This window comes from Alexandromys fortis, unplaced genomic scaffold (genome assembly GCF_014885135.2).
Source record: "Alexandromys fortis isolate MF-2015 unplaced genomic scaffold, M_Fortis_MF-2015_v1.1 scaffold_125, whole genome shotgun sequence".
Lineage (NCBI taxonomy): Eukaryota > Metazoa > Chordata > Mammalia > Rodentia > Cricetidae > Alexandromys > Alexandromys fortis.
The window spans coordinates 2784454-2800415 of record NW_026068026.1 but is presented as its reverse complement, the minus strand read 5'-3'; positions in this window follow the sequence as shown (position 1 = coordinate 2800415).

Sequence of the window (15962 nt, the reverse complement as noted above, 5' to 3'; positions counted from 1 at the left end):
TGTTTTACTCTTTTGGACAGTGAAGATTTAATATAAACTACATTCTCTTACCAAAGAAGAAACATACAGCACGAGGTCGTTAGCTCCTGGTACTACTTTACTCACCTACATAACCAAAATTTATACCCTTTAAATAGCTACTAATCATGGCCCTACTATTGAATTCCTGAACAGAGATTCTGTCGTCCATGTGTCTGTGAGCTTGATTATACTGGCAGTGCTTAAATGGTAATGTTTGACACAGTAATTCTTTCCTATAGAGAATATTGTCCTCCCTCAAGGGCTCCTTTTCCATGAGTTGTAGAAATATAATGTTCTCATTCATCTAGTCCCAAATTTGCAATTTTCAAAGTACATGAATATCTTTAAAAATGGATTCATGGAGAAATGAATCTAAAAGGTTGGGACATTTTCAAGGTTACCTAGCCCATTGAACATTATTTTTATTTAATTTTATGAATGATTGACACTTGAACAATTTTTGTAAGTACTTCAAATAACGCACATTTAGTGAAAGGAAATCTTACTACCAAATCCATATAATATTCCCTGGTTGCAATGATTGTGTCAGACTGTCATGATTTTAGTCTATTTCGTCCAATACCTTATATCTAAATGTGTGCAATGTACAGATATGTACTGAGACATATATGCATTCATATACACAGAGTAAATTCTTATATGCCCAGTGTTAAATACATGCATATAAACACAAAGGCTTGCTTCGAATTTCTGAGAGATGAGAATGGAATTCCACCACGTTTCCTTATCATGAGCCTTTTGTTCAGCATGCAGAGTTTCCATGCCAGCCTTCTAGCTCTGTCTTAACTAGTTTTGAGAACTTTCATTGTTCTAAGATGAACACAGGAAGCATCTCCAAATTGATTTTCTGTAAATTAGATTTCTGAAACTACAATTAAGTTATTCAATTTACATTCTATGCTTCAAAACATACCAGGCACTCTATAACTGAATGTGAATATCCGTTTCCTCTGAATTTCTTGGTGTTGATAATTGCCAGACAGAGACTAGCAGGCATTTATCATCACCATGACAGCAGAACTTTAAAACCAGTAATTAAATCTATAGACAACTGGCACTACAGTAGAGGGAACTAATGTCGAATAGATGAGATGCTCGTTACCCATGTGTGCATTATTTGTCCCGTTTTGCTTAGGAAAAGCCTCAGTGAATTAATCAAAAATGCACTTTATCTGGAATTTGAATTTGTCTTCATAATTACTCCAGCCAGTTTCCGTATTATTTCTGTGAAATGGCTCATGATATTATTTGACCACTTTTTCACTTCTTTGTTGGCAACCTCAATGTTATTGTGCACTAATAATTTCCTCCCAAAGCTGAAGGTTTCTTTCTCTTCCAAAGTTCAGATGTCTTTTAACTTTCTATTCATTGTTTCAATGTCCTACATTTATTTTATTTCAGTTAGGTAAAAGTTAATTTAATATTTTCTTGTAGAAAATTTTAAATACATGAAAATAGAATAATACAGTGTGTCTTCTTTGAGCTCATTAAAGTTGTTCTTGGACATTTTCATGTGTGTGTGTGTGTGTTTGCATTTTGATACAATAATCTTCCACTATTCTCAGTCTCCCTTCCCCATTCCCATATTTGTGTAAACATCAATGCCAGCAAATTCTGCTTCTCATTTTACAGGTTACATAAGTAAATCTCTCCAGTTACCCTCCTCCAGTGTACATCAAGGAAAAGCAAAGTCTTTAACAAATGGTGCATAGATATCAACATGTAGAAGACTGAAACTAGTTTCTTATCTTTCACCCTGAACAACACTGCTCCAAATGGACCAAGAACCTAACCATAAGAACAGATACTGGGAAACTGGTAGAAGAAAAAAATTCAGCATATGGTCACAGGTGAGAACTTTCTGAATAAGACTCTGGCCGCACAGGAAATAAGATCAATGACTGAAAACTGAGATCTCATGACACCAAAACGCTTCTGTTCAGTTAAGGGAATCATTAGGTGAGCAAAGCAGCAGCCTTCAAAATGGCTTTTTGAAGTAAACCTTTACTATCCATAACCCAACAGAAGATACACATCTGGAATAAAATACTCAAAAGACTAAACATTACAAAACCAACCAACCCATTCAAATAATAGACCACTGAATGGAGGCACAAATACTGAGGCCCTGCTTACTTCTTTCCTGTGTTGTTCTAGCTGGAACCTCAGCCCATGTGAGGTAGTCACTCACATTCAGAGTGGATCCGAAATGTCCTAAGATATTTCTGTTAGGTGACTGCAAATCCCATCAAGTCATCAAACAAGATAAACCATCACAAATCCACTTGTCTTCAACTTGATACCCAAACATATTATTTTAAGTTAATGCATCCCATTCTTTGCCTCTCACTTTCCACATTTATTTACTCCATCCCCAAAAGTCCACAAAAGCCTTACCAGTCCTGACAATGTGCAGAAATCTAAATGTGTGGTCTATACTGGGATCATTATCTCTTAATTATGAGAACCTATTAAAATAAGAACTTTTAATATATACTGGCACATAATAAACATTCTTTATCCTCTGTATTAACTGTTACCCAATGCAAGAGCATTGTTAGACCAAAGTGGAAAACATCCATGTCTATGGCTATAAACATACACATTTAGGAGTTAATATGACAATTAGGAGTCATTTGATAATATAACCATTGAGCAAAATGACAGTAGCAGATTCTTTCTTAAGATTTAGGACCTCATTCATCTTGGGCCAGAATTACAGTAGCAGAAATAAAATTTCTTCCCATGATGCTTAATGCATATCCAACCAAAAAGCAGCTAGTTACCCCATATTACTCACATCACTATTGTAAGAGTAGGCACATTTTTTTTTCTGGGCAAGTATAAATTGTAGTATTCAGAGCCCAGCTTTGAGTGTGATTGATGTCTGCATAGTACCTTCAAATACCATGAAGGCTCAGCTCTAAATGGAACATCTTTATCCATAGTATCCCTCATGGTCCACCCCCATCAAGACTCAGAGAACATAGGATAAGAAGGAAAAAAATAATATAATAGCCAAGGACTGTGAGAAGTTCTATGAAATGCTGTCTTTTAGAAATGCCATGACTGTTATACTCATCAACTCACAGCAGGCATGTTTTTACCAGCACGACACTTATACAAAATCAAGCCATCTCAAATTCTTGTGTAGCAGGAGAATTGTTCTCTACGACCCAGCCCTTTCTGAGGAACTACTGAAAGTTGGTATCTATTGGGGAAGGAAGAATCATATTTCATTCAAAATGTGACCACATTTAGATTGTGTATACAGTCGATGCCTCAAATTCTTGTACATATGGGGAGCACAAACTTGATTTTGTAAGTTATCAAAACTGCAGGAGGAAGTGATGTTGTCTTGTAGGATACAGGAGGAAAGTTAGAAAGAAAAACATCAGGCATAGGTATGTTCATATTTCATTACATACGTGTATGAACTTCACACAAGTAAAGCAAAATGACAGGAATAAACATTCTTGTTAGAAAACAGTAGAACTGAGGTATATCAAGAAGAGATAAACAAGACCAAAACCCAGCAGGGCGAACTTCAAATCTTGCAGCTCTGTGTCTCCCATCTACAACTATTGGTTGCATCATCTGAGAGCCAGCATCCTCAAGAAACTGCACCCAGTTCTAAGTTCAAAACACGTAAGTTCTAACTGCAGAACACGTAACCTGTCTCAGATTAGCTTTTCTCTCTTCCTGAATCTTCCTTAACACATTTCCTCATAATTTTAGCATTTAAATATCCTGGAACTTCCTTTGCAATTTGGATTTTATGTTCATAACCTCACATAATGGCCTTTAACAACTTCTCTTCCCTGGTCATTTTGGGGAATCTAAACAGCATATGTACCAGGTTCAATATTCTCCTAGAACTTGTTGAGAGCCTCCAGTACTCTGTAACTCTTGCATATTGAATGCCTGCAAATCCAGCACCAAGCGTTTGATACTGCCAAGTTCTGCTATTGGCTTCAGATAATCTCCACAGTAAAGGTCGTTGACTAGCTTTACAGAACCAGATGTAAAATTCATCACACACCCCCTGCTCACCCCTCTCCTCTTAAGCCTCATTGTTTCACTAGACAGTTTCAATATTACTTTCATGTCATCTGCACATATATTATTTTTTTATTTATATAAAATATGATCCAAAAAGAAGAGAAAACATACCTTTGTACTTTTGTGCTAACAACGTAATTATACACCTACAGTTGAAAAACAAGTCATTATATGTAATCACCCCATTTTCCTTATTCATCCTTCTGTTGTTGAATGTTGAGATTGGTTTCATGAGTTAGTTATAATTAGTAGTGCTTCAATAAAAATTTGATGTGCAAGCATTTTTACTTTATGTTATCTTAGAGCATTGGATCTAAGGAGTGTTATGGGTGGATAATGTGATTGTTGTATTTTCAGTTTTTTTCAGAGGCCAATATTCATTTCTATTACTCAATTCATTTGCCTTCCAAAGAGCATGCTATAGATGTTCATTTCTTCTTGTTCTACTTACCCATATTTGTCGGACTTTTTTTCATGGCTGTCATTACAACATGTGTGAAAAAAAAAAATCCAAGTGTAATTTTCTTTTGTCATTCTCTGAAGGCTGGTATGTTTGTTACTGTTAATTATCAAATTAACAGAACTTGGAATCACTTGGAAGATCACCTCCAGGTCTGTGGAAATAGTTTTCATTGCACTATCTGAGTGGGAAGGCCCAATCTTTGTGAGTGGTACTATTCCCTCGAAAGTTCCACACTGGATAAATGGAAAGCAGCAGTTGGGCAGCAGCATCCAACCTCCACTCTGCTTCTTCACTATAGTCCCCATGTGCGCAGCTTCAAGCTCTAACTGCTCTAGTTACCAACTATGATGAACCATACCTTAAAACGTGATGCAAAATAAGCCTGTCCTTCCATCAGTTACTATGGTCAGGATATTTTATCACAGAAACAATAAGGTGATTAAAGCAGATGGCGATGTGGAACATGTCTGTGTGCCTAGTGGCCATTGACACTTCTTTTAAGAAGAATTTTATGTCTATTCCAGAAGGGCTTTTACTAAGTGAATTGTTGATTTTTCTCTCACTTAGATCCTTGAGTTCTTCGTATGGTCTGGATATTAATCCTCTGCCAGATATATAACTAGAACATGTTTGAATCCCATTCTGTAAGTGATCTCTTCACTCAGTTCTCTGTTTTCCTCTCTGGATGGACACTTTATAATCTTATGAAATCCCACTTGCCAATGGTTACCATTATTTTTGAGCAAGAAATTTTCTTTAAGAAGGCACTTGCTTGTTATCTAGAAGCAGAATTACCTTACCCAAAGAAACAAAGACTTCTACCGTGAAAACCTCAGAACCCACTGAAAGAAGAAACCAAAGAAGATTCTAGAAAATGAAGATACATTTTATTCTCAGGAATTGAAATAATTAATATTTTTGATATGGCCATATTTCCAAAAGCAATCCACAGCTTTAACACAGTTCCCATCTAAATGACAATGGTGTCCTTCCCAGAAGCAGAAAGAAATTCTTAAGCTTCAAATACAACACAAAAATCCAGAACAGCCAAAGCAGACATAAGCAAAGCAATACTTGTGATAGAAACCATACATGACTTCAAGTAATACTACAGAGGCATATTCACAAAACCAGAATAGCACCAGTACAAAACCAGACACAGCGGAGTAGAACTGAAGCCATAGACATATACCCATGCGCCTACAATTACCCGCTACAAGGCATCAGCTATAAGATAATACAAATGAATAGTGATAAAAAATTGATTCCTTTTAAATTTTAGAATTTAATTGTAATTTGTAATTGTACCAGTTCTTATATGAATCTGAAAAATGCCAGCTGAAAATATCTTCACAACTATCTAAATATGTATTTAAAAAACAAAATAGGAAAACAACATAATAAGTTTCATATTCTTTAGGTCATGAGGTTATTTTGCAATTTTCTTGATGGAGAAAATTATTTGAAAATAAGCTAATAAAATGAGGATGTAGGAACTCATTACTATGAAAAATATGGAAGAATTCACACCAAGATATATATGTACTAAGATGATCTAAATTTTGAAGACCACTTCTGGACTATTTATTATAATATATATTGTATATATATTCTAGGTTTACAGATTAGTGTATATAGAACTATAGTAAGGAGACAACAGCTTCCTAGAAGCCTTGAAACACAGGGTAAGAAGGGAATAAAGGTAAGAACACAGCTTTAGTTAAATTGTAGTCAACTTTTGTACCGTAATCAAGAATTTAATTGTTTTCCTATTAATAATGGTATCATCTAGCAAATAAAAACTCATATTTCATAAAGTCATGTATGTACTAGAGAAGAGGCAAGGTGATTGGACTAGGAAACTGGGCCATGTACAGGTAAACAGTGTAAATGATAGATACAAAATAAAGCATAAGACATATTCCCGGGAGAATACTGATTAGATGAGCATTTGATTTCACCACTAAGCCTCAAGAGCTCACACTGAGAATACTGTAGCATTCGTTTCATATCTTCCCTAGAGCAAAGTGTGACAGGAGAAAAGGAAAGACTGCCTCAGGGTCCTAAATTATATCAGTCAAATAGCATAAAGCAAGGGGATTAACCCTCTTAAAAGAGCATTATTTTCTCACAAGCATTATCAAACCAAAGATAATCTGTGTACTCGCTATTAATTTTCCTGCTTTTCTCCTTTTGCCAAATGACATGTAAAAATCAAATTAACTTTTTCCCTTGATTCATTATAAGAATTACTCAGACATTCAAAACAAGAACCATATTACTTAATGGATAATTCATAACATCAAAATGTAATAAAAATGTAATTTTAATGGGTTAAAATGGGTGAGCGGTAAATTTAGATTAGAATAGGCACTTTGTGTTTTCTCAAAATTGAATTCTCCATCCTAAAGACAGTCATGCCCTCAAAACATGGACAGTCAGTACAGCAAACAAGGACAGAGTGGATGTCCTAACTTTGCCTTTGATGTGTGGGAGTTTGAATGTATTTATTAACCTATCAATACTCAGAATATAGTTTATCTTTCCCACTCGATGCAGGAAACTTACAAGTGTAGCAGCATAGACGCCATCTTTTTCTTGCTCACGAGTCCAAGAAGCTAGCTTTCTAAGCCTGTGTCACAGGCCTCCCCCTCACTTGCCTCCTCTCTTCTGTGACTCCACCATCTGCAGAGCTAAATCATAACTGATATTTCCTTGACCTCTGGAAAACCCTTATTCAATGATGAGTTCACAGAGGAAACAAATTATTGCCTGGAGCTCCTTTAACTCTAGAGATATTATAAGAGATAAAATAGATGTCATAATGGAACCTGATGCAAGGTCAGGGTATGGTATATATACTCAAAAGAAACAAATTGTAAATCTTTAATTTCATGAATAGCTACTGAAATGAAAAGTCTGGAGTTCCATTTAAGAAAACACATATTAGCAAGCTAAAGAAGTAAAACTTAAACTAACAAGATACTACTTAGAATGAAAACAATCTACCTTCTTTTTAAACCTATTTATAAACACAAATGATACATCAATGTCAATATTTATCCTCCAGGAGAATACTGTTAGTGTTTCAGGTTTCAAATGCTTGCTTCCTACAATGCTGGATATGCCAGACTTCTGTGGCTTCCACTAACTAGTTTTCATTCCCACCTGAAATGGGTCAACATTCCCCTCTCTGTTCTTTTCCCTCATATTACAAAAGTGATGTTTCTGTGCAAATAGACCCAGTTGTATAGTTGGGCAGTGTATTCTGCCTTGGTCTTGGTCTTGGAGTAAAGTCAAGCACAGATGAATAAGAAAACCAATGTTCCAACAGAACTGATACTATCTGCTCCTTCCTCCACTTTTAAACCACATATTTCAAAAAATATTCTTTACAAATTACCGCCATTAAATATTTCTAAATTACTCTCTTTTGCATTTCATTTCATCTACACTATTTAATACTCAACTAACTTACTTGTTTCAGAAAATTCTTATAATGTTTACGAGGTCTAAGCTCTAGACAGTGTGATTTACTCATACAGAGGCTCTGCACTGTGGCATTTTGTACCCAAGTATGACAGACAATGAACTATAAAATTGAAACCAACACGCCTGATTATCTTCATAATAGCTGTTGTGCTGTGAAGCAGCTTGGTCCACATAGCCAACTAGTTGTGAATTTACTAGGAGTAGCTAGCTGTCTTAATTCACAAGATCCTTATGACTAATTCTCCACAGAATATTTGGTGGTAATGGTTCCACTTTAGAAGGAAAAAGATATAATAATTTTAGAAATGAGCAGAAAAGCACAAGGAATGTTCAGAATCAATAAAGAGATAAAGCATCATTGGTAGGACTTTCCTAGGGCTTAATGGTGTTGAAATACAGCCAATGTGTTACCTCCAAACCAAGCGATCATTAGTGATACACTCTTTTAAAAACAATCAAATATGGTATTATTATAACTGATTATAATATGAGGTTTCTACCACAGCTGTTACAAAATAATGATTGCATAGCTGTGGCCTGTCTAGACAACATTTTACAGTATTTCTCCCCATCTTCTGGCTCTTAACATTTTTTTTCTGCCTCCTCCTCAACAGCCCTGAGCTCTGCTGGTGTTTAGGTTAGTACAAATGGTCCATTTAGGGATGAGCACCCAACCTCCTATTCTCATTACGTTAACTATGCATGTCTTCACTGACTGATGTCCACTTTGGAGAGGATGGCGTTCTCTGGCCAACACTGAAAGCTCCCCAGGTCTATGGGTGTGAAAATAAATATTTATAAAGCAATATAACTTTTTAACTTTTAAACACTCACTATTTGTGGTAGTACAAAGTTATAGCCACATGCTCTAATCACAGCACTAAAGAATTAGAGGTAGGCAGAATTCTGAATTCAAGGCAAGTCTGCCCTACATAGAGAGGTCCAGGCCAACCAAAGTTATATGATAAAACACTATGACAGCATGCACACGCACACACTCATATGTACACAACTTGGGTTCTATTTATGATCAAAATCTTAGTTCCTTTAAACTGATTTAAAAACCAAATTTGATGCATAAAAGCTTTCAAAATCATTAGGAAATGACAGTAAGATCTGTTTGGGTCAGGGGAGGGATAAGTGGATAAATGTACTTGCATCCAAGCCTATGACACAAGCTCTACTCCTTAGACCCTACATGATAGAAGGAGAAAACTGTTGCCTCTACATGTACACAGTGGGTCATGTAACTTCATATACACACACACAAATGCACACAAACACACAAAAATACACATACACACAAACACTCACAGACACATTCATAATACACATAACACAAACACACACATAAACACACAAACATACATTCACGCACACACACATACATACAAAATAAATGCAGATGAAAGATGACCTATTTGAGAAATGCAAACCAGTCAGTGAGCAGTACAGAATGTGTGCCTCTTCCTCAATGCAATAGCTTCTTCACAACCACACTATTCTTTAGCTTGCTGCAGCTACAGCAACATCCACTGGACTTTTATTTGCATTCATAGGGCCACTTCCAGGATATGGCTTCTCTTCTCCACACTCCAAAGGTTAGATTAGTTTTTAACCAGTCACTACTTAATACTTTGTACCAAGAAATGATAATTTTAGGGAACACTGAAAAAGGCAGAAATCTAGATGCTGTATAACCTGTGGACTCATTGATGAATGAAGCAAGGGATTTACATCATAATGTTTAGGTGGTATATATCTATCTATTCTTTCCTCTAAAAGGCTTTACATACACGTGCACACACACACACACACACAATGATTTTATAATAACAAATAAAACTCATGAATCTCTCACTGGCTGCAACAGTTGACACTTGCCAGTGTCTTTTCATACGTCACCCCATCCTGATTTTAAACAAAACTGAAACAGTTGGACTTTAGTGTCAGGTATAGCTGATAGACTTCTAAATACTCTGACTCCAGATTGTCACCGCCCAGTAACTCCACTAACTGGCTGCTGCTGTGAAGGGATTACACAAAAGTACCTTTAAGGTCATCATGGATAATCTGAACAGACAGTTCTAATCACCTGATCCCTTCCTTAAGAACAGAGACTTTTCTTAGGCTTAAGCAGGAAGATGAAGCGGGAGTGATGAGGGAGGTTAAGGGAGTCAGGCTGAGCTGATCACAAGCAGGGACCACACGCAGCTTTGCTGCCTATATAGAAGAAATGAAATGACAGCAAGAGAATGCACATGCTATCTGGAAGCCCAGAACACCCTCGGCCAAAAGCCAGCAGGTCAATGGAGCCCAGTCCTGCAGTCCACAGGGCACTGACTTCCACGAGCAGCTTCACTGAGCTTCAGTAGGACTCATCCTTAGAGCCGCCAGACTCAGGGCCTTGCTAGCCAGATTGCTCCCTGCAAACTCCGGGTAGAGGAGGCAGCTGAGCCACACTGTGCTCGGATGGTGACCCGTGGATGGGTAAGATAATAAATTTGTGTTGTTTTAAGCCACTCACTTTGTGGTAATTTATTATGGCAGCAACAGAAATCAAATTCATCAGATTTGTTCTCTTTTTACAAACTCCCCATCAGCCTTTCACCAAATGCTCTTAGCATTCACTATTGATCACTGCCTAGATCCATTATTCCATTAGAGATTTTGAAATGGTAATTTAGAAATTCTATCATTCCTCCTGAGTGTATTACCTGCATGCTTTTCTATAAAGAAAACTTTGTGCTGTTAACTGTTGGCTACCCAAAAGCAAAAACAGAGCAAGGTAACATGAATGGTCCTGTTTGTTGGGGTTTTCTGTTCTGCCCTTTACCCCACTGCTGTTTAGCCCCAAAGAAAATCACACCGAGATCTCTATAAGTTATAAGCTGATTGGCCCATTAGCTCTATCTTTTCACTGGCTAACTCTCACATCTTAATTAACCCATTTTTCTGATCTATGTTAGCCATTTGGCTCTGTACCTTTCTTCAGTGGGGCAGCTCACATCCTGCTGCTTCGGTGATCTGGGCAGGAGTGGGAGGAATCAACTTCCTCCTTCCCAGAATTCTCCTCTTCTCATTACATCATTTCTATTTCCTCTCTGGTATTCCCACCTATATTTCCTACCTGGCCAATCAGCATTTACTTAAAACATGATTGACAGAATACAGACAATTCTCCCTCAGAGCAAAAGCAGTCTTCACTCCTTCCTAACTTATTTCTAATTTTATAGGACAATGAATTGCTGTCTTAGCTGGCTCCTACATGTATATAAACAGTCTTATGAGCTCTATTTTACAATGCATTTGATGGACTTTGGTCATTTCTTAAAGTTATTTAATTCTGGTGTCACTGACATCCTGGAAAACAGTCACTTGTGGCAGGATTCTAGTTTATCTGTCCTCATCTCATTCCTAGCCTATAACTACTCAGAATTTTCCACAGATGCAAATTAGCTTCCATCTCCCCAAGAATGTTCTCATTTTTCTGTGAAACAGTCAAAGATTTCCATATAGGTGACAGATGTACTCACCGGAACCGGCATATTAGTCATACTAGTGTTTATTGGATTTCAAGCTGCAAAGAAATGCTAATTTCTTAAAAAATAAATAGGTAAATAAAAACATGAGCTGCTACTGAATTCCATTTCAAACTGACTGTTGCATGGTGTGATGGTCCATTTTGGCTGGTCAACTTGACCGGATGTGAAACCAACAAACAGACATCCAGGCACACATATAATAAGCAGTTTAATTGAAGCAGAAAGATGCATTGTAAACATGATGACCTGTCCCTGTGACAGCCGGAAATAACACAAGTTTGTGAAAGTCAAACTTCTGCTTTTGCCTGTCTGCCTTCACACTGTCTGGTCAGTTCACCTGCACTGCTGGCATCTTGCTGCTGCCACTGCAGCCAGTCTGCATTGACAGTAAAGCCTTGTTTCTTCAGCCTTCCAATATGGGTGGAGACCAGGGGCTCTCCAGGAATCCTCCTGTCCTTCTCTGCAAGATGGGACTGCTGAGACATCCAGCCTCACGGCAGAGGAGTCCCCAGCCCCTGGCTTCTGCCAGGTGAAGTGAGACATTCCTCAGCTACCTAAACTAAACCCACTAACAAATCCCCTTCTCATATGCATTCATTCTGTTGGTTTCTTTCCACCAGGAGACATCAAATAATAAAATGAATTGCACAGAATTAGTTGTATTTTATTCAGTGTGTCTTAAAAATATCATATAATTACTTTTTTGCTTTATTGTAGCATTACACCCACACTGTAGAGCCATGGTACACATGTACATATGCTAATGTAACACACCAACACTATAGAGCCACATTCCACATGTACATATGCTAAAGCACCACACACACACTGTAGAGCCACGGTACATATGTGTCTATTCTAAAGCACCACACCCACACTGTAGAGCCACAGTACACACGTACATATGCTAATGCACCACATCCACACTGTAGAGCCATGGCACACATGTACATGGGCTAATGTGACTCAAAAAGGGCAGAGTCGACTTGTGCATTTTTCTGCTCTTTTTCCTGCTCTTGGAGTCTGTTCTGCTGGCCTCACTGTTTAAATATATAATGGACCTTTAGACATTTGTCTCTGTGCAATTGAGTTATCATGCGTCCCATCCCTAATCACCTATATTTGATTTTGGTAATTGATTTTGGTAATTGATTTTTCCTCTTTTGCAATATTTTACATGTGGACAATATTAAGAGGTTCTGAACTAAAACCTATAGAAGAATTACATTTGCTGAAGTTGAGGTTTAAGTATAACCATCCTACCTTGCTAACTCAGTTAAAATAGGAAATGTCTCTGTGATATTAATTTATGCTTGGATGTGTGTTAAAAGTTATACCCCCCCAAAAATAACTTCTGGCTCCTAAAATAACCCCAGTCTCTGAGAAGCACTGGCCTAGGCTTTATGCAATCAGTAGGGTTGTGAAATTCAAACTCCCTAACCAGAAAGTGACTGTGCCTCCTCCTAATTTGTGGCTTCTCTCACTACCCACTGGATCTGCAGCTGACTTATTGCTATGCTTGCTGTCATTACTGAAACACTCCCTTTCATTATCTAAATAGATCATTTAACATCATTTGGAGGGAAAGGCATTGTGTTTAGTTAATATGTTTCAGTATTAAAACTGAAATGTTAAACTTGGAAGATTAGAAAAGATGGTTTTATATCATTTTTTCCTACTTCACTAAATATCCTCAAACTCCCATGAGTTAAATACTGCATATAAATCTTGTCTTCCTTTGAGGCCAAAATAAAAAAGTGAGATGTATATTGTTAATAATAATTCAGTTCACAGAGTTAAACACACAGTAACTGTCAAATACCATTTTAATATAATGATGATATTGATTCACTTCAGAATCAATTCACTTCAGAAAATTTTGGTAAGAAGACAAATATTAATACAAAACTATTATTTTCCATTTATATATTGGTTTTGTATATTCCATACAAACCATTTAGTTAATCAAGTACATTGAGATGTGCAATAACATCTAATAACCCATCATTACTACTTACATCAATAATGGGCATTTGTTCTCCAGTTGCTCATAAGCACAAGTTTATTCATAAGATTCTCTTTATTTTTCTCTTAAACTAGAGGGAATCCTAGGCTAAAGACAGCACTGAGTTTACAGATTTATACATGTGGTATGCCTTAATTGTTAATCTCACACAACAGTGACCAGAAAGCTTTTCACTTAGGTTTTGTAAATAATTTTTGAAGGCCAAATCCTCTGTCCTGATGGATGGGTATGCTTCTTAATTCATAAAGTTTTGCCTTTGTCCCAGGAAAGGACAGCAATCAGGTAACATAATGAGACAGAAAAGGTAGATCATCACTTTCTCTTCTCTGACTAGGCATATTGGGGCACTCTTCAAACTAGGAAACTATGAATAATTGAGGGTGGTTTCATTTGAAAGGCTATTAAATCCAAGGTTTTCTAATGAAAAAAAGGCATATAAACAGTGTACATCATTAAATAAGCAGCCAGAATTAATTTCACAGGGTACTTTATAAATGCATATATGACATCTTCCTTGAGTGAGTAATGAACCTCCCAGGTTTTCCACGGAGCACACAAAAATAGACAACACCAAGAAAGCATTTTAAGCAAGTGACTCCCTGTAATGATTAGGAAAGTCACATTTTTCAATCCTTGCCTGATCCTGGCCACAGAGCCTCTGACTCAAAGAAAGTTGATAGGTGGATCAGTTACTCTTCTCTGCTGTGACTAAAACACAAGCCAAACAGCAGCATAAAGAGGAAAGAGTTCAATTTGTCTTTTAATTTCAGAAGTTCATCAAGGCAGGGACAGCACAGCAGGGTGTCAGGAAAAGGGGGTTGGCATATATATCCACACAGAGGAAGCAGAGATCAAAAGTGAGACTACAGATCCTCAGAGCCGTCACCCCTAGTGACCTCCTTCCTCCAGTAATGTCCCACCTTCTGAATGTTCCAAAATTTCCCTAAACACCACCATCCGGGTATCAAACAGACAAACTGCTCTGTCCATAGAGGGCATTCTCATTCACACCACCATAGTAAGAAGCACAAAGCAGAAGAATTTAGTGTGTTAGCACTGAGGGAGTAAAATCAATCTCACCTCTGTTTCTGAACATCTTGAAAGTTCAGATACACAGCAGAGGCTGGGTTGGCTCTCTTAAGAACAGGAGCAACAAGGTAACATCTTCTACAGAAGTATCATTTTGAATAGCCATCCTGCACATAAACACCTGCCCAGGAGCTATAGAAATCAGGTGAGAGATCATAATGTCTGGGTGCAGAACAGAAATAGGGAAACTAAGTTGAAGAGACCAGGAAGGAATGTTTTAGATTAACAGTGTGGACCCTTCACCAATGTCAGAAAGTATACCATAGAGAGAGATGCTACCCACATGTGAAAAGAGGACAGTGTTGACAGTTTTCTGTCCTTCCCTGTCCTGTAACTGTACAGTCCCAAAGAAACACACAGAGGCCTACATTAATTATAAACTAGTTGGCCTATTGGCTCAGGCTTCTTATTAACTCCTACATCTTACATTAACCCATAATTCTTGTCTGTTAGCCATGTGGCTTGGTACCTTTATCAATGAGGCATTCTCATCTTGTTTCCTCTGCAGAAGTGTGACAACTGCAGACTGAGTTTTTCCTCTTCCCAGAATTCTCCTGTTCTGGTAACCCCATCTATATGTCCTGCCTGGCTACTGGCCAATCAGCATTTTTATTAATAAATACAAATGACAAATTGTAACGGCGCAAGCGAATGCAGACAGATTGTCAAAATATAGACAGCTTTAATGGAGGAATAGACTTACAGAACCATCATTCCCACGGAGACCAGGAAAGCAGAAGCGAGCGCTGGGAGCACGCTCGCCAAATTTATAGGAAAACTTTAGCCTGAGGCGAACACGGCCCCTAAGGGGTGGGACTTATCCCTACATCTCCCCCTTTTGTCTAAATAAGAGAGAACTAAACCAAATACAACTATATACAATAATAACAAATAAATATAACAAACAATATTGAGTATCAAAAGTTTTGCTAAACATTCTATCTCAAGGAGTCTAAATAATGTAGAGAGTAACTACAATTATATAATCTTCAACTCCATCAAAGATCCGAGAAGGGAATAAATATTACTTAACAAACGAGATATATCCAAAATGTGTAACAATTGACAAAGACAACTGACTACCTGGGCAATCACCCAAAGTCTCGTTTGCAATGTTGAGTCAACCAACTTTGGCTAAGGCCTAACATAACTGACATACCATTATTAAAGGCAAGGAACTTTTCAAAACTATCTTACCCTGTCTTGGCAGGATATGACAGTCCTGTTGTATCCATTGATGCAC